At 48.5% G+C, this 20071-nt stretch overlaps 1 protein-coding gene across 3 annotated transcripts in view; it reads right to left on the reverse strand.

Moving 5' to 3' along the window:
- Positions 1 to 20071, reverse strand: part of RBM44 (RNA binding motif protein 44) — a 457239-nt gene that overhangs the window by 383911 nt on the left and 53257 nt on the right. The window lies entirely within an intron of this gene.

Genomic DNA, 20071 nt, shown 5'->3' on the forward strand with positions numbered 1-20071 from the left:
CCCCGGGACCAGACGATTATCCTTCTGGTTTCTATAAATCCTTTAAGGAGAGTTTGGCCCCGGTGCTCCTATCAGTGTTTAATGAAGCCTCAGAAGTTGGGCGCTTCCCCAGGGAGATGCTGGAAGCTCAAATCGTCACCATCCCCAAACCGGGAAAAACTCCCACCTCAGTACAAAATTTTAGACCAAATGCTCTATTAAATACAGATTTAAAACTTAATGCCAAATTAATTGCCAAACGTATTAGTCCCCTCCTCCCTTCTCTTATCAACCCTGAACAAGTGGGCTTCGTGTTAAACAGACAGGCCCCAGATAATACGCAAAGGGTGATTAATGTTATTGAACATTCTGCCTGTAGAAAAGAACCCCTCCTACTTTTGTCTCTGGATGCCGAAAAGGCGTTCGATAGGTTGAATTGGGACTTTATGAGATTAACTCTGGACAAATTTGGCTTCTCTGGAAGGATCCTAGACTCTATCCTGGCTCTCTATTCCACGCCCTGTGCGAGGGTCTTTGTTAACGGATTTCTTTCTTCACCCTTTAATATCTCTAATGGCACTAGTCAGGGCTGCCCGTTATCTCCTATTTTTGCGTTGGCGATAGAACCCTTGGCTGCTTGCATTAGATCCCGGGACTCGATTAGTGGCCCTGTTATAGGGGGCATTTCTCACAAAATCAGCTTGTTTGCGGACGATATTTTATTATGTCTTTCTGATCCTGAGACTTCCTTGCCGGTTCTCCATGCCGTTCAAGACTATTCGGATGTTTCCTTTTATAAATTAAATACTAATAAAACTGAGGCCCTCCCACTCAATATATCTCCGACTGTGGTCTCTAGGTTGAAGGAATCGTACAAATACGCATGGAAGTCCTGCTCCCTGAGATACCTAGGGATTAATTTATCCAGGGAAGATAATTTAATTGAATGTAATTATGCCCCGTTATTAAAAACCTTTACGGAGCTGACTAGGGAGTGGATGCTGCAGGTGGTGTCTTGGCTGGGTAGAGTTGCTGCTTCCAAGATGGTCTTATTGCCGAAATTAATGTATCTGTTTCGCGTAATACCAAGACCCCTTCCCAAACTCTTCTATAATAAATTTAATCAGGTCCTGATTAGGTATGGGTGGGGAGGCTCTAGGCCGAAAATTGCTAAAAAGATTCTTATTCTGCCGAAACAAACCGGTGGGGTAGCTTTCCCAGATATAGAAAAGTACCATGCTGCTTGTCTGTTAAGTCAGTCTAGAGACTAGTTTGACACTTCGAGCCTGAAACCTTGGGTTATTCTGGAAGCTTCTTATTTGAACGCTGTTACTCTCTCTGATTTGTTTTGGTTACCACCTTCTGCTGCCCGAAGTAGGTCCGGATCTTGCAAGTCTATTAAAACGACCCTAGATTCATGGCATAAACTAGTGTCCTCTTCGGAAGAGATTAAATTACCTTCACCCTGCCTGTCGTTAGCCGCTTTTATGTCATTGATTCCTAACATTACCCTAGAACACAGGTTCTCAAACTCGGTCCTCAGGACCCCATGCCGTGCATGTTTTGCAGGTTTCCTCACAGAATCGCAAGTGAAATAATTAACTCCACCTGCGGACCTTTTAAAATATGTCAGTGAGTAATGACTACACCTGTGCACCTGCTGGGTTACCTGCAAAACATGCACTGTGTGGGGTCCTGAGGACCGAGTTTGAGAACCTGTGCCCTAGAAGATTGGATTCGGAAGGGGCTCTCCACTGTGGGCGATTTTTTTTCTAGGTGACGTCTTGATGTCCTTTTCTCAATTACAAGAGAGATTTGGGATTCGGACTCAAGACTTTTTCAAATATTTGCAGGTGAGAAGTTGGTTACACTCATTTACACCGCATCTTCACAAACGCTTACATTAAAAGCCAAATGGAGACATCCTCACATAAATGTGGGATTACGTGGTGGTATCAATTTCAATTAACTAGCAGCACACAGACTAAATTCAAAGCGCAGATTTTATGGAAAAGAGATTTGAATAGATACTTTACTGATGCAGAATGGGAAAGTATATTTAAGTCTTGTTTTAAAGTCTCCAAATGTATTAACCACTCTGAAACATTCTATAAGATTATACAGAGGGCCTACTTCACCCCTGAAACAAAATAGAATCTGGCCTTCACAATCTAAATTATGTTGGAGGAAATGTGGTTCAACGGGGGATATCTTTCATATTTTCTGGGCATGCCCTCATATACAACCACTTTGGAGAGAAGTTTTCAATATGGTTAGCATGATTTTAGGGTTCTCCATCCCCCTGGACCCAGCTTTAGCGTTATTTCTCTGACGTCCTAGTGGATGCTGGGAACTCCGTAAGGACCATGGGGAATAGCGGCTCTGCAGGAGACTGGGCACAACTAAAGAAAGCTTTTGGACTACCTGGTGTGCACTGGCTCCTCCCTCTATGACCCTCCTCCAGACCTCAGATAGAATTTTGTGCCCGGCTGAGCTGGATGCACACTAGGGGCTCTCCTGAGCTCCTAGAAAAGAAAGTATATTTTAGGTTTTTTATTTTCAGTGAGATCTGCTGGCAACAGACTCACTGCTACGAGGGACTAAGGGGAGAAGAAGCGAACCTACCTGCTTGCAGCTAGCTTGGGCTTCTTAGGCTACTGGACACCATTAGCTCCAGAGGGATCGAACACAGGGCCCGACCTAGATCGTCCGGTCCCAGAGCCGCGCCGCCGTCCCCCTTACAGAGCCAGAAGCATGAAGATGGTCCTGAAAATCGGCGGCAGAAGACTTCGGTCTTCAACAAGGTAGCGCACAGCACTGCAGCTGTGCGCCATTGCTCCTCATGCACACCTCACACTCCGGTCACTGATGGGTGCAGGGCGCTGGGGGGGGGGGGGGGGGGGGCGCCCTGAGCAGCAATATTAACACCTTGGCTGGCAAAATAATCACAATATATAGTCCCAGAGGCTATATATGTGAAAAATACCCCTGCCAGGATCCATAAAAAAGCGGGAGAAAGTCCGCCGAAAAAGGGGCGGGGCTATCTCCCTCAGCACACTGGCGCCATTTTCTCTTCACAGTGCAGCTGGAAGACAGCTCCCCAGGCTGTCCCCTGTAGTTTTCAAGCTCAAAGGGTTAAAAAGAGAGGGGGCACTAAATTTAGGCACAAATCTGTGTATTATAGCAGCTAGAAGGGAAAAAAATCACAGTGGGTAGTATGAATCCCTGCATTATAAAGCGCTCTGGTGTGTGCTGGCATACTCTCTCTCTGTCTCCCCAAAGGGCTTTGTGGGGTCCTGTCCTCAGTCAGAGCATTCCCTGTGTGTGTGCGGTGTGTCAGTACGGCTGTGTCGACATGTTTGATGAGGAGGCTTATGTGGAGGCGGAGCAGATGCCGATAAATATGATGTCACCCCCTGCGGCGCCGACACCTGAGTGGATGGATAGGTGGAAGGTATTAACCGACAGTGTCAACTCCTTACATAAAAGGCTGGATGACGTAACAGCTGTGGGACAGCCGGCTTCTCAGCCCGCGCCTGCCCAGGCGTCTCAAAGGCCATCAGGGGCTCAAAAACGCCCGCTACCTCAGATGGCAGACACAGATGTCGACACGGAGTCTGACTCCAGTGTCGACGAGGTTGAGACATATACATAATCCACAAGGTACATCCGTTACATGATCTCGGCAATGAAAAATGTGTTACACATTTCTGACATTAACCCAAGTACCACAAAAAAGGGGTTTTATGTTTGGGGAGAAAAAGCAGCCAGTGTTTTGTTCCCCCATCAGATGACTTAATGAAGTGTGTGAAGAAGCGTGGGTTCCCCCGATAAGAAACTGGTAATTTCTAAAAAGTTACTGATGGCGTACCCTTTCCCGCCAGAGGATAGGTCACGTAGGGAGATATCCCCTAGGGTGGATAAGGCGCTCACACGTTTGTCAAAAAAGGTGGCACTGCCGTCTTAGAATACGGCCACTTTGAAGGAGCCTGCTGATAAAAAGCAGGAGGCTATCCTGAAGTCTGTATATACACACTCAGGTACTATACTGAGACCTGCAATTGCCTCAGCATGGATAGTGCTGCTGCAGCGTGGTCTATTACCCTGTCAGGACAGGGATACTATTTGCTAACCATAGAGCATATTAAAGATGTCGTCTTATATATGAGGGATGCACAGAGGGATATTTGCCGGCTGGCATCCAGAATTAATGCAATGTCCATTCTGCCAGGAGGGTATTAGGGACCCGGCAGTGGACAGGCGATGCTGACTTTAGAAGGCACATGAAGATTCTGCCTTATAAGGGTGAGGAATTGTTTGGGGATGGTCTCTGGGACCTCGTATCCACAGCAACACCTGGGAAGGAAAAAAATTTACCTCAAGTTTCCTCACAGCCTAAGAAAGCACCGTATTATAAGGTACAGTCCTTTCGGCTTCAGAAAAGCAAGCGGGTTAAAGGCGCTTCCTTTCTGCACAGAGACAAGGGAAGAGGGAAAAAGCTGCACCAGCCAGCCAGTTCCCAGGATCAAAAATCTTCCCCCGCTTCCTCTGAGTCCACCGCATGACGCTGGGGCTCCACAGGTGGAGCCAGGTGCGGTGGGGGCGCGTCTCGGGAACTTCAGCAACCAGTGGGCTCGCTCACAGGTGGATCCCTGGGTTCTGCAAGTAGTATCACAGGGATACAAGCTGGAGTTTCGGGGCGACTCCCCCTCGCCGTTACCTCAAATCAGCCTTGCCTGCTGCCCTCGAGGAGAGGTAGTACTGGCGGCAATTCACAAGCTGTACTTCCAGCAGGTGATAATCACGGTACCCCTCCTTCAACAAGGCCGGGGTTACTATTCCACAATGTTTGTGGTACCGAAACCAGACGGTTCGGTGAGACCCATTCTAAAATTGAAATCCTTGAACACTTATATACGAAGGTTCAAGTTCAAAATGGAATAGCTCAGGGCGGTTATTGCAAGCCTGGACGAAGGGGATTACATGGTATCACTGGACAAGGATGCTTACCTGCATGTCCCCATTTACCCTCCTCACCAGGAGTACCTCAAAATTGTGGTACAGGACTGTCATTACCAATTCCAGACGTTGCCGTTGGTCTGTCCCCGGCACCGAGGGTATTTACCAAGGTAATGGCCGAAATGATGATACTCCTTCGAAAAAAGGGAGTTATAATTATCCCGTACTTGGACGATCTCCTTATAAAGGCGAGGTCCAGGGAGCAGTTGTTCGTCGGAGTAGCACTATCTCGGGAAGTGCTACAACAGCACGGCTGGATTCTGAATAGTCCAAAGTCGCAGCTGGTTCCTACGACGCGTCTACTGTTCCTGGGTATGGTTCTGGACACAGAACAGGAAAAAGGGTTTCTCCCGGAGGAGAAGGCCAAGGAGTTGTCATCTCTAGTCAGAGACCTCCTAATACAAATACAGGTGTCGGTGCATCACTGCACGCGAGTCCTGGGAAAGATGGTAGCTTCTTACGAAGAAATTCCATTCGGTAGGTTCCATGCAAGGATCTTCCAGTGGGATCTGTTGGACAAGTGGTCCGGGTCGCATCTTCAGATGCATCGGCTGATAACCCTGTCTCCAAGGGCCATGGTGTCGCTGTTGTGGTGGCTGCAGAGTGCTCATCTTCTAGAGGGCCGCAGATTCGGCATACAGGACTGGGTCCTGGTGACCACAGATGCCAGCCTTCGAGGCTGGGGGGCAATCACACAGGGAAGAAACTTCCAAGGACTATGGTCAAGTCAGGAGACTTCCCTACACATAAATATTCTGGGACTAAGGGCCATTCACAATGCCCTAAATCAGGCTAGACCCCTGCTTCAACACCAGCCGGTGCTGATCCAGTCAGACAACATCACGGCGGTCGCCCATGTAAACCAGCAGGGCGGCACAAGAAGCAGGATGGTGATGGCAGAAGCCACAAGGATTTTCCGATGGGCGGAAAATCATGTGTTAGCACTGTCAGCAGTGTTCATTCCCGGAGTGGACAACTGGGAAGCAGACTTTCTCAGCAGGCACGACCTCCACCCGGGAGAGTGGAGACTTCATCCAGAAGTCTTCAAAATGATTGTACACCATTGGGAAAGGCCACAGGTGGACATGATGGCGTCCCGCCTCAACAAAAACCTACTAAGATATTGCGCCAGGTCAAGGGACCCTCAGGCGATAGCTGTGGACGCTCTGGTAACACCGTGGGTGTACCAGTCGGTGTACGTGTTCCTTCCTTTGCCTCTCATACCCAAGGTATTGAGAATACTAAGAAGGAGAGGAGTAAGAACTATACTCGTGGAAGAAGAGCTTGGTACCCAGAACTTCAAGAAATGATCTCAGAGGACCCATGGCCTCTGCCGCTCAGACAGGACCTGCTGCAGCAGGGGCCCTGCCTGTTCCAAGACTTACCACGGCTGTGTTTGACGGCATGGCGGTTGAACACCGGATCCTAAAGGAAAAAGGCATTCCGGAGGAAGTCATTCCTACGCTGATTAAGGCTAGGAAAGATGTGATCGCAAAATATTATCACCGCATATGGCAAAAATATGTTGCTTGGTGTGAGGCCAGGAAGGCCCCAACGGAGGAATTTCAACTGGGTCGATTTCTGCACTTCCTACAGTCAGGAGTGACTACGGGCCTAAAATTGGGTTACGTTAAGGTCCAGATTTCGGCTCTGTACATTTTCTTCCAAAAAGAACTGGCTTCACTGCCTGAAGTTCAGACTTTTGTTAAGGGAGTGCTGCATATTCAGCCCCCGTTTGTGCCTCTAGTGGCACCGTGGGATCTCAACGTGGTGTGGGATTTCCTGAAGTCGCATTGGGTTGAGCCACTTAAATCCGTAGAGCTAAAATACCTCACGTGGAAAGTGGTCATGCGGTTGGCCTTGGCGTCGGCCAGGCGTGTATCAGAATTGGCGGTTTTGTCATGCAAAAGCCCTTATCTGATTTTCATATGGATAGGGCGGAATTGAGGACTCGTTCCCAATTCCTTCCTAAGGTGGTATCAGCTTTTCATGTGAACCAACCTATTGTGGTGCCTGCGGCTACGTGGGACTTGGAGGACTCCAAGTTACTGGACGTAGTCAGGGCCCTGAAAATATATGTTTCCAGGACGGCTGGAGTCAGGAAAACTGACTCGCTATTTATCCTGTATGCACCCAACAAACTGGGTGCTCCTGCTTCTAAGCAGACTATTGCTCGCTGGATCTGTAGCACGATTCAACTTGCACATTCTGCGGCTGGACTGCCGCACCCTAAATCTGTAAAAGCCCATTCCACGAGGAAAGTGGGCTCTTTTTGGGCGGCTGCCCGAGGGGTCTCGGCTTTACAACTTTGCTGAGCTGTTACTTGGTCGGGTTCAAACATTTTTGCAAAAAGTCTACAAGTTTGATACCCTGGCTGAGGAGGACCTTGAGTTTGCTCATTCGGTGCTGCAGTCATCCGCACTCTCCCGCCCGTTTGGGAGCTTTGGTATAATCCCCATGGTCCTTACGGAGTTCCCAGCATCCACTAGGACGTCAGAGAAAATAAGATTTTACTCACCGGTAAATCTATTTCTCGTAGTCCGTAGTGGATGCTGGGCGCCCGTCCCAAGTGCGGATTGTCTGCAATACTTGTATATAGTTATTGCCTAACTAAAGGGTTATTGTTATGAGCCATCTGTTAGTGAGGCTCAGATATATTTCATATTGTTAACTGGGTATAATATCACGAGTTATACGGTGTGATTGGTGTGGCTGGTATGAGTCTTACCCGGGATTCCAAATCCTTTCCTTATTGTGTCAGCTCTTCCGGGCACAGTATCCTAACTGAGATCTGGAGGAGGGTCATAGAGGGAAGAGCCAGTGCACACCAGGTAGTCCTAAAACTTTCTTTAGTTGTGCCCAGTCTCCTGCGGAGTCGCTATTCCCCATGGTCCTTACGGAGTTCCCAGCATCCACTACGGACTACGAGAAAATAAGATTTTACTTACCGATAAATCTATTTCTCGGAGTCCGTAGTGGATGCTGGGGTTCCTGAAAGGACCATGGGGAATAGCGGCTCCGCAGGAGACAGGGCACAAAAAGTAAAGCTTTTTCCGATCAGGTGGTGTGCACTGGCTCCTCCCCCTATGACCCTCCTCCAGACTCCAGTTAGGTACTGTGCCCGGACGAGCGTACACAATAAGGGAGGATTTTGAATCCCGGGTAAGACTCATACCAGCCACACCAATCACACCGTACAACTTGTGATCTAAACCCAGTTAACAGTATGATAACAGCGGAGCCTCTGAAAGATGGCTTCCTACAACAATAACCCGAATAAGTTAACAATAACTATGTACAATTTATGCAGATAATCCGCACTTGGGATGGGCGCCCAGCATCCACTACGGACTCCGAGAAATAGATTTATCGGTAAGTAAAATCTTATTTTCTCTATCGTCCTAGTGGATGCTGGGGTTCCTGAAAGGACCATGGGGATTATACCAAAGCTCCCAAACGGGCGGGAGAGTGCGGATGACTCTGCAGCACCGAATGAGAGAACTCCAGGTCCTCCTTAGCCAGAGTATCAAATTTGTAAAATTTTACAAACGTGTTCTCCCCTGACCACGTAGCTGCTCGGCAAAGTTGTAATGCCGAGACCCCTCGGGCAGCCGCCCAAGATGAGCCCACCTTCCTTGTGGAGTGGGCCTTTACAGATTTAGGCTGTGGCAGGCCTGCCACAGAATGTGCCAGTTGGATTGCGCTACAGATCCAACGAGCAATCGTCTGCTTAGACGCAGGAGCACCCATCTTGTTGGGTGCATACAATATAAACAACGAGTCAGATTTTCTGACTCCAGCTGTTCTTGCAATATATATTTTTAATGCTCTGACAACGTCCAGTAACTTGGAGTCCTCCAAGTCACTTGTAGCCGCAGGCACTACAATAGGCTGGTTCAGATGAAATGCTGACACCACCTTAGGGAGAAAATGCGGACGAGTCCGCAGTTCTGCCCTGTCCGAATGGAAAATCAGATATGGGCTTTTGTAAGATAAAGCTGCCAATTCTGACACTCTCCTGGCAGAAGCCAGGGCTAGAAGCATGGTCACTTTCCAAGTGAGATATTTCAAATCCACCTTATTTAGTGGTTCAAACCAATGAGATTTTAGAAAATCCAAAACTACATTGAGATCCCACGGTGCCACTGGAGGCACCACAGGAGGCTGTATATGCAGCACTCCCTTAACAAAGGTCTGGACTTCAGGGACTGAAGCCAATTCTTTTTGGAAGAAAATCGACAGGGTCGAAATTTGAACCTTAATAGATCCCAATTTGAGACCCATAGACAATCCTGATTGCAGGAAATGTAGGAATCGACCCAGTTGAAATTCCTCCGTCGGAGCACTCCGATCTTCGCACCACGCAACATATTTTCGCCAAATTCGGTGATAATGTTGCACGGTTACTTCTTTCCTTGCTTTAATCAAAGTAGGAATGACTTCTTCCGGCATGCCTTTTTCCATTAGGATCCGGCGTTCAACCGCCATGCCGTCAAACGCAGCCGCGGTAAGTCTTGAAACAGACAGGGACCCTGCTGAAGCAAGTCCCTCCTTAGAGGTAGAGGCCACGGATCTTCCGTGATCATCTCTTGAAGTTCCGGGTACCAAGTCCTTCTTGGCCAATCCGGAACCACTAGTATCGTTCTTACGCCTCTTTGCCGTATAATTCTCAATACTTTTGGTATGAGAGGCAGAGGAGGAAACACATACACCGACTGGTACACCCAAGGCGTTACCAGCGCGTCCACAGCTATTGCCTGCGGATCTCTTGACCTGGCGCAATACCTGTCCAGTTTTTTGTTGAGGCGAGACGCCATCATGTCCACCATTGGTCTTTCCCAACGGGTTACCAGCATGTGGAAGACTTCTGGATGAAGTCCCCACTCTCCCGGGTGAAGATCGTGTCTGCTGAGGAAGTCTGCTTCCCAGTTGTCCACTCCCGGGATGAACACTGCTGACAGCGCTATCACATGATTCTCTGCCCAGCGAAGAATCCTTGCAGCTTCTGCCATTGCACTCCTGCTTCTTGTGCCGCCCTGTCTGTTCACATGGGCGACTGCCGTGATGTTGTCCGACTGGATCAACACCGGTTTTCCCTGAAGCAGAGGTTCTGCCTGGCTTAGAGCATTGTATATTGCTCTTAGTTCCAGAATGTTTATGTGAAGAGACGTTTCCAGGCTCGTCCATACTCCCTGGAAGTTTCTTCCTTGTGTGACTGCTCCCCAGCCTCTCAGGCTGGCGTCCGTGGTCACCAGGATCCAATCCTGTATGCCGAATCTGCGGCCCTCCAATAGATGAGGACTCTGCAACCACCACAGAAGAGACACCCTTGTCCTTGGAGACAGGGTTATCCGTAGGTGCATCTGAAGATGCGACCCTGACCATTTGTCCAACAGATCCCTTTGGAAAATTCTTGCGTGGAATCTGCCGAATGGAATTGCTTCGTAAGAAGCCACCATTTTTCCCAGGACTCTTGTGCATTGATGTACAGACACTTTTCCTGGTTTTAGGAGGTTCCTGACAAGCTCGGATAACTCCTTGGCTTTTTCCTCCGGGAGAAAAACCTTTTTCTGAACCGTGTCCAGAATCATCCCTAGGAACAGCAGACGAGTTGTCGGCATTAACTGGGATTTTGGAATATTCAGAATCCACCCGTGCTGTTTTAGCACTTCTTGAGACAGTGCTAATCCCATCTCTAGCTGTTCTCTGGACCTCGCCCTTATTAGGAGATCGTCCAAGTATGGGATAATTAATACGCCTTTTCTTCGAAGAAGAATCATCATCTCGGCCATTACCTTTGTAAAGATCCGAGGTGCCGTGGACAATCCGAACGGCAGCGTCTGAAACTGATAGTGACAGTTTTGTACAACGAACCTGAGGTACCCCTGGTGTGAGGGGTAAATTGGAACGTGGAGATACGCATCCTTGATGTCCAAGGATACCATAAAGTCCCCCTCTTCCAGGTTCGCTATCACTGCTCTGAGTGACTCCATTTTGAACTTGAACTTCTTTATGTACAGGTTCAAGGACTTCAGATTTAGAATAGGCCTTACCGAGCCATCCGGCTTCGGTACCACAAAAAGAGTGGAATAATACCCCTTCCCTTGTTGTAGAAGAGGTACCTTGACTATCACCTGCTGAGAGTACAGCTTGTGAATGGCTTCCAAAACCGTCTCCCTTTCGGAGGGGGACGTTGGTAAAGCAGACTTCAGGAAACGGCGAGGTGGATCCGTCTCTAATTCCAACCTGTACCCTTGAGATATTATCTGCAGGATCCAGGGATCGACCTGCGAGTGAGCCCACTGCGCGCTGTAATTTTTGAGACGACCGCCCACCTTCCCCGAGTCCACTTGAGAAGCCCCAGCGTCATGCTGAGGCTTTTGTAGAAGCCGGGGAGGGCTTCTGTTCCTGGGAAGGAGCTGCGTGTTGCTGTCTCTTCCCTCGACCTTTGCCTCGTGGCAGATATGAATAGCCCTTTGCTCTCTTATTTTTAAAGGAACGAAAGGGCTGCGGTTGAAAAGTCGGTGCCTTTTTCTGTGGGGGAGTGACTTGAGGTAGAAAGGTGGATTTCCCGGCTGTAGCCGTGGCCACCAAATCTGATAGACCGACTCCAAATAACTCCTCCCCTTTATACGGCAAAACTTCCATATGCCGTTTTGAATCCGCATCGCCTGTCCACTGTCGCGTCCATAAAGCTCTTCTGGCCGAAATGGACATAGCACTTACCCGTGATGCCAGTGTGCAGATATCCCTCTGTGCATCACGCATATAAAGAAATGCATCCTTTATTTGTTCTAACGACAGTAAAATATTGTCCCTGTCCAGGGTATCAATATTTTCAATCAGGGACTCTGACCAAACTACCCCAGCACTGCCCATCCAGGCAGTCGCTACAGCTGGTCGTAGTATAACACCTGCATGTGTGTATATACTTTTTTGGATATTTTCCATCCTCCTATCTGATGGATCTTTAAGTGCGGCCGTCTCAGGAGAGGGTAACGCCACTTGTTTAGATAAGCGTGTTAGCGCCTTGTCCACCCTAGGAGGTGTTTCCCAGCGCTCCCTAACCTCTGGTGGGAAAGGGTATAATGCCAATAATTTCTTTGAAATTATCAGCTTTTTATCAGGGGCAACCCACGCTTCATTACACACGTCATTTAATTCTTCTGATTCAGGAAAAACTATAGGTAGTTTTTTCATACCCCACATAATACCCTGTTTAGTGGTACCTGTAGTATCAGCTAAATGTAACGCCTCCTTCATTGCCAAAATCATATAACGTGTGGCCCTACTGGAAAATACGGTTGATTCGTCACCGTCACCACTGGAGTCATCGCCTGTGTCTGGGTCTGTGTCGACCGACTGAGGCAAAGGGCGTTTCACAGCCCCTGACGGTGTTTGAGTCGCCTGGACAGGCACTAATTGATTGTCCGGCCGCCTCATGTCGTCAAACGACTGCTTTAGCGTGTTGACACTATCCCGTAGTTCCATAAATAAAGGCATCCATTCCGGTGTCGACTCCCTAGGGGGTGACATCCTCATATTTGGCAATTGCTCCGCCTCCACACCAATATCGTCCTCATACATGTCGACACACACGTACCGACACACAGCAGACACACAGGGAATGCTCCTAACGAAGACAGGACCCACTAGCCCTTTGGGGAGACAGAGGGAGAGTTTGCCAGCACACACCAAAAGCGCTATATATATATCAGGGATAGCCTTATAATAAGTGCTCCCTTATAGCTGCTTTGTTATATCAAATTTTCGCCATAAATGTGCCCCCCCCTCTCTGTTTTACCCTGTTTCTGTAGTGCAGTGCAGGGGAGAGACTTGGGAGCCGTCCTGACCAGCGGAGCTGTGAGAGGAAATGGCGCCGTGTGCTGAGGAGATAGGCCCCGCCCCTTTTCTGGCGGGCTCGTCTCCCGCTATTTAGAAAAATTAGGCAGGGGTTAAATATCTCCATATAGCCTCTAGGGCTATATGTGAGGTATTTTTAGCCTTTATAGGTAATCATTTTGCCTCCCAGGGCGCCCCCCTCCCAGCGCCCTGCACCCTCAGTGACTGCCGTGTGAAGTGTGCTGAGAGGAAAATGGCGCACAGCTGCAGTGCTGTGCGCTACCTTTTGAAGACTGCAGGAGTCTTCAGCCGCCGATTCTGGACCTCTTCTGTCTTCAGCATCTGCAAGGGGGCCGGCGGCGTGGCTCCGGTGACCATCCAGGCTGTACCCGTGATCGTCCCTCTGGAGCTTGATGTCCAGTAGCCAAGAAGCCAATCCATCCTGCACGCAGGTGAGTTGACTCCTTCTCCCCTCAGTCCCTCGCTGCAGTGATCCTGTTGCCAGCAGGAATCACTGTAAAATAAAAAACCTAGCTAAACTTTTTCTAAGCAGCTCTTTAGGAGAGCCACCTAGATTGCACCCTTCTCGGCCGGGCACAAAAATCTAACTGGAGTCTGGAGGAGGGTCATAGGGGGAGGAGCCAGTGCACACCACCTGATCGGAAAAAGCTTTACTTTTTGTGCCCTGTCTCCTGCGGAGCCGCTATTCCCCATGGTCCTTTCAGGAACCCAAGCATCCACTAGGACGATAGAGAAATAGATTTACCGGTGAGTAAAATCTTATTTTCATTTGTACGTAAACCACCTCTCCGCAGGTGATTGCTACATCTTGGGGCATATCTTGATAGCTACTAAAGCTGCTATAGCCCAAGTGTGGAAATCTGAGAATCTTCCTGCCCTAGCGTCTATTCAAAATAAGATTCACAAACATTACATTTTTGAAACAGCGGAAGCTAAATATTCTTCCTCAGCTAATTCTATTCACCTGAAATGGTTAGGTTGGTCCGACTATAGGGGGAGAGTAGGTAGGCTAACAGTCTATAGCTCTCCAATTGTGCTTCACCCCACCTAGACTGACTTCTTTAAGAATGTTGTGATATCAGACAATTTTTTTTTGTTTTGTTTTGTTTTATTTGGTTTGTGCTATGCCTCTTTTTTGTGTTTTTTTTTTCTTGTTTCTGAACGCCCAATGTAACCAATTGTATATTCATCCAACTGTGCGTTAATAGTGCTTTGATTATGGTAACCATTCCGGACTGCGCCTATGTTTCCCTTTATCTCTTTTTTCTGTTCCCCATTTCTGTGTGAAAAATCTTCAATAAAAATTTAATGTTTAAAAAAAAAAAAAAAAAGAGACCCTAACCAGTGGGACCCTCTCCCCCAACCTCTTCACTAATTTGTGAATATTGACTGCATTGCTCACAGGAAACAGTCATTAGATAATGGAGAGAATCTGGTGTGACATATACTGCAAGCCTGCCCTACTGTATGTGAGGAGACACAGAGAGGGGATACCAGCACACCTTGAGCTGCACAGCCCCAGAGAAACTGTCAGCTCTGTAAATCATAGTAAATACTACTAAATGCAGTCCTAATTAGGCTCAGAATAGTGTACACAAGCGGCTCTCCCCTTAGCTACGCTCTGTACCAGTTTCCAGCGTGTCTGTGAGGCAGGAAGCGCTAAGTGTGTGCTGTTGATGGCTGCTGTAAGCAGAGGAAGGCACCAAAACGCTGCTGGTCCCGCTCTGAGGAAGCTCCGCCCCCTCCAATGGAGCCGGAGCTGTACATCTTATTTATACTGGCAGAGTCTCCAAACAGACTTAAAACCTCACACAACTGCTTAATTAAGCAGTTTTGTGCCAGTGTACACATGGGGGATCTTCGCAGGACCCCCCATGTGTGTAAGGGAGGGTTCCGTATGCCACGTCCATGGTCAGCTGCACTCTGAACCAGGGACCTGTACTCCCCACCAATGTCACCTTCAGGCAGCATTAGGAGTGTGCAGCGTGCTGCAGCTGTGACAGCCAAGGCGCAGTGCCCCACTGAACAAACAGCCCCTCAGGACTGTGGTCCTGCAGCGGGGAAGCGGCTCTGCACCTCGCAAGGCCGGTGACTGTCCCCCCCCTAACTCCCACGGCGCAGGTATGCTGTTGCCCAGACAGCATACCGAAAAAACTAAAAGTTTTAAATTAAATTGACGAAAACTCTCTGGAGCTGCAGAGATGGGCATTATTTTCTAAACTACCTGTGGGAGGGGGCATAGAGGGGAGGAGCCAGCAGACCCAGTTGAAGAAATTTAAAGTGCACTGGCTCATTTGGACCCCGTCTATACCCCCAACGCACTAGTTTCCCACAATATCCCTTATGGATGCTAGAGAAAAATAAGAATTTACTTACCGATAATTCTATTTCTCGGAGTCCGTAGTGGATGCTGGGGTTCCTGAAAGGACCATGGGGAATAGCGGCTCCGCAGGAGACAGGGCACAAAAAAGTAAAGCTTTACTAGGTCAGGTGGTGTGCACTGGCTCCTCCCCCTATGACCCTCCTCCAGACTCCAGTTAGGTACTGTGCCCGGACGAGCATACACAATAAGGGAGGCATTTTGAATCCCGGGTAAGACTCATACCAGCCACACCAATCACACCGTACAACTTGTGATCTAAACCCAGTTAACAGTATGACAACAGAAAGGGCCTCTTAAAGATGGCTCCTTAACAATAACCCGAATTAGTTAACAATAACTATGTACAAGTATTGCAGATAATCCGCACTTGGGATGGGCGCCCAGCATCCACTACGGACTCCGAGAAATAGAATTATCGGTAAGTAAATTCTTATTTTCTCTATCGTCCTAAGTGGATGCTGGGGTTCCTGAAAGGACCATGGGGATTATACCAAAGCTCCCAAACGGGCGGGAGAGTGCGGATGACTCTGCAGCACCGAATGAGAGAACTCCAGGTCCTCCTTTGCCAGGGTATCAAATTTGTAAAATTTTACAAACGTGTTCTCCCCCGACCACGTAGCTGCTCGGCAGAGTTGTAATGCCGAGACCCCTCGGGCAGCCGCCCAAGATGAGCCCACCTTCCTTGTGGAGTGGGCTTTTACAGTTTTTGGGCTGTGGCAGGCCTGCCACAGAATGTGCAAGTTGAATTGTGTTACAAATCCAACGAGCAATCGACTGCTTAGAAGCAGGTGCGCCCAACTTGTTGGGTGCATACAATATAAACAGCGAGTCAGATTTTCTGACTCCAGCCGTCCTTGCAATGTATATTTTTAAGGCTCTGACAACGTCCAACAACTTGGAGTCCTCCAAGTCGCTAGTGGCCGCAGGCACCACAATAGGTTGGTTCAGATGAAATGCTGATACCACTTTAGGGAGAAAATGCGGACGAGTCCGCAGTTCTGCCCTATCCGAATGGAAGATTAGATAAGGACTTTTATAAGATAAAGCCGCCAATTCAGATACTCTCCTGGCAGAGGCCAGGGCTAGTAACATAGTCACTTTCAATGTGAGATATTTCAAATCCACCTTTTTCAATGGTTCAAACCAATGGGATTTGAGGAAATCTAAAACTACATTTAGATCCCACGGTGCCACCGGAGGCACCACAGGAGGCTGTATATGCAGTACTCCCTTGACAAAAGTCTGGACCTCAGGGACAGAGGCCAATTCTTTTTGGAAGAATATTGACAGGGCCGAAATTTGAACCTTAATGGATCCCAATTTGAGACCCATAGATAATCCTGATTGCAGGAAATGTAGGAAACGACCCAGTTGGAATTCCTCCGTCGGAACCCTCCGATCCTCGCACCACGCTACATATTTTCGCCAAATGCGGTGATAATGTTTCACGGTGACTTCCTTCCGTGCCTTAATCAAGGTAGGAATGACTTCTTCTGGAATGCCTTTCCCTTTTAGGATCTGGCGTTCAACCGCCATGCCGTCAAACGCAGCCGCGGTAAGTCTTGAAAAAGACAGGGACCCTGCTGTAGCAGGTCCCTTCTCAGAGGTAGAGGCCACGGTTCGTCCGTGAGCATCTCTTGAAGTTCCGGATACCAAGTCCTTCTCGGCCAATCCGGAACCACTAGTATTGTTCTTACTCTTCTTTGCCGTATGATCTTCAATACCTTTGGTATGAGCGGCAGAGGAGGAAACACATACACTGACTGGTACACCCAAGGAGTTACCAGTGCGTCCACAGCTATTGCCTGTGGATCTCTTGACCTGGCGCAATATTTGTCCAGTTTCTTGTTGAGGCGAGACGCCATCATGTCTACAATTGGTCTTTCCCAACGGTCTATTAACATGTTGAAGACTTCTGGATGTAGACCCCACTCTCCCGGATGAAGATCGTGTCTGCTGAGGAAGTCTGCTTCCCAGTTGTCCACGCCCGGGATGAACACTGCTGACAGTGCTATCACGTGATTCTCCGCCCAGCGAAGAATCTTGGCAGCTTCTGCCATTGCACTCCTGCTTCTTGTGCCGCCCTGCCTGTTTACATGGGCGACCGCCGTGATGTTGTCCGACTGAATCAACACCGGCTTTCCTTGCAGGAGAAGTTCCGCCTGGCTTAGAGCATTGTAGATTGCTCTTAGTTCCAGAATGTTTATGTGAAGAGACTTTTCCAGGCTCGACCACACTCCCTGGAAGTTTCTTCCTTGTGTGACTGCTCCCCAGCCTCTCAGGCTGGCGTCCGTGGTCACCAGGATCCAATCCTGAATGCCGAATCTGCGGCCTTCTAATAGGTGAGCCTTCTGCAACCACCACAGAAGTGACACCCTTGTCTTTGGTGACAGGGTTATTCGCAGGTGCATCTGCAGATGCGACCCTGACCATTTGTCCAACAGATCCCTTTGGAATATTCTTGCATGGAATCTGCCGAATGGAATTGCTTCGTAAGAAGCCACCATTTTTCCCAGGACTCTTGTGCATTGATGTACTGACACTTTTCCTGGTTTTAGGAGGTTCCTGACCAGATCGGATAACTCCTTGGCTTTTTCCTCTGGAAGGAAAACCTTTTTCTGAACCGTGTCCAGAATCATTCCTAGGAACAGCAGACGAGTTGTCGGGATTAAATGGGATTTTGGAATATTCAGAATCCACCCGTGTTGTCTTAGCACCTCTTGAGATAGTGCTAAAGCTGTCTCCAGCTGTTCTCTGGACCTTGCCCTTATTAGGAGATCGTCCAAGTATGGGATAACTAATACGCCTTTTCTTCGAAGAAGAATCATCATCTCGGCCATTACCTTGGTAAAGACCCGAGGCGCCGTGGACAATCCGAACGGCAGCGTCTGAAACTAATAGTGACAGTTTTGAACAATGAACCTGAGGTACCCCTGGTGTGCGGGGTAAATCGGAACGTGTAGATACGCATCCTTGATGTCCAAGGATACCATAAAGTCCCCTTCTTCCAGGTTCGCTATCACTGCTCTGAGTGACTCCATCTTGAACTTGAACTTTTTTATGTAGAGGTTCAAGGACTTCAGATTTAGAATAGGCCTTACCGAGCCATCCGGCTTCGGTACCACAAATAGAGTGGAATAATACCCCTTTCCTTGTTGTAATAGGGGTACTTTGACTATCACCTGCTGAGCGTACAGCTTGTGAATGGCTTCCAACACCCTCTCCCTTTCGGAAGAGACGGTTGGTAAGGCAGACTTCAGGAAACGATGAGGAGGATCCGTCTCTAATTCCAACCTGTACCCCTGAGATATTATCTGCAGGATCCAGGGGTCTACCTGCGAGTGAGCCCACTGCGCGCTGTAATTTTTGAGACGGCCCCCCACTGTCCCCGAGTCCGCTTGAGAGGCCCCAGCGTCATGCTGAGGTTTTTGCAGGAGCCGGGGAGGGCTTCTGTTCCTGGGAAGGAGCTGCCTGTTGGTGTCTCTTCCCTCTTCCTCTGCCTCGTGGCAGGTACGACAAGCCCTTTGCTCTCTTATTTTTGTAGGAGCGAAAAGGCTGCGGTTGAAAGGTCGGTGCCTTTCTCTGTTGGGGAGTGACTTGAGGTAAAAAAGTGGATTTCCCGGCAGTAGCCGTGGCCACCAAGTCTGATAGACCAACTCCAAATAACTCCTCCCCTTTATACGGCAAAACCTCCATGTGACGTTTTGAATCCGCATCGCCTGTCCACTGTCGTGTCCATAAGGCTCTTCTGGCTGAAATGGACATAGCACTCACCCGAGATGCCAGTGTGCAAATATCCCTCTGTGCATCACGCATATAGATAAATGCATCCTTTATTTGTTCTAACGACAGTAAAACATTGTCCCTATCTAGGGTATCAATATTTTCAATCAGGGATTCTGACCAAACTACTCCAGCACTGCACATCCAGGCAGTTGCTATAGCTGGTCGTAGTATAACACCTGCATGTGTGTATATATTCTTTTGAATAACTTCCATCTTTCTATCTGATGGATCCTTAAGTGCGGCCGTCTCAGGAGAGGGTAACGCCACTTGTTTGGATAAGCGTGTGAGCGCCTTGTCCACCTTAGGGGGTGTTTCCCAGCGCGCCCTAACCTCTGGCGGGAAAGGGTATAATGCCAATAACTTTTTTGAAATTATCAACTTTTTATCAGGAGCAACCCACGCTTCATCACACACGTCATTTAATTCTTCTGATTCAGGAAAAACTGTTTGTAGTTTTTTCACACCATACATAATACCCTGTTTTACGGTATCTGTAGTATCAGCTAAATGTAACGTCTCCTTCATTGCCAAAATCATATAACGTGTGGCCCTACTGGAAAATACGTTTGAATTTCTACCGTCGTCACTGGAATCAGTGCCCGTGTCTGGGTCTGTGTCGACCGACTGAGGCAAAGGGCGTTTTACAGCCCCTGACGGTGTTTGAGGCGCCTGGACAGGCATTAATTGATTGTCCGGCCGCCTCATGTCCTCAACTGACTGTTTAAGGGAAGATAAACCATCACGTAATTCCACAAATAAAGGCATCCATTCTGGTGTCGACCCCCTGGGGGGTGACATCTGCATATTTGGCAATTGCTCCGCCTCCACACCAATATCGTCCTCATACATGTCGACACCACGTACCGACACACACCGCAAACTCACAGGGAATGCTCTAATGAAGACAGGACCCACTAGCCCTTTTGGGGAGACAGAGGGAGAGTCTGCCAGCACACACCACAAAGCGCTATATATACAAGGGATATCCTTATATTAAGTGCTCCCTTATAGCTGCTTTAATATATATATATATATAGCCAT

This window comes from Pseudophryne corroboree, chromosome 7 (assembly GCF_028390025.1).
Source record: "Pseudophryne corroboree isolate aPseCor3 chromosome 7, aPseCor3.hap2, whole genome shotgun sequence".
Lineage (NCBI taxonomy): Eukaryota > Metazoa > Chordata > Amphibia > Anura > Myobatrachidae > Pseudophryne > Pseudophryne corroboree.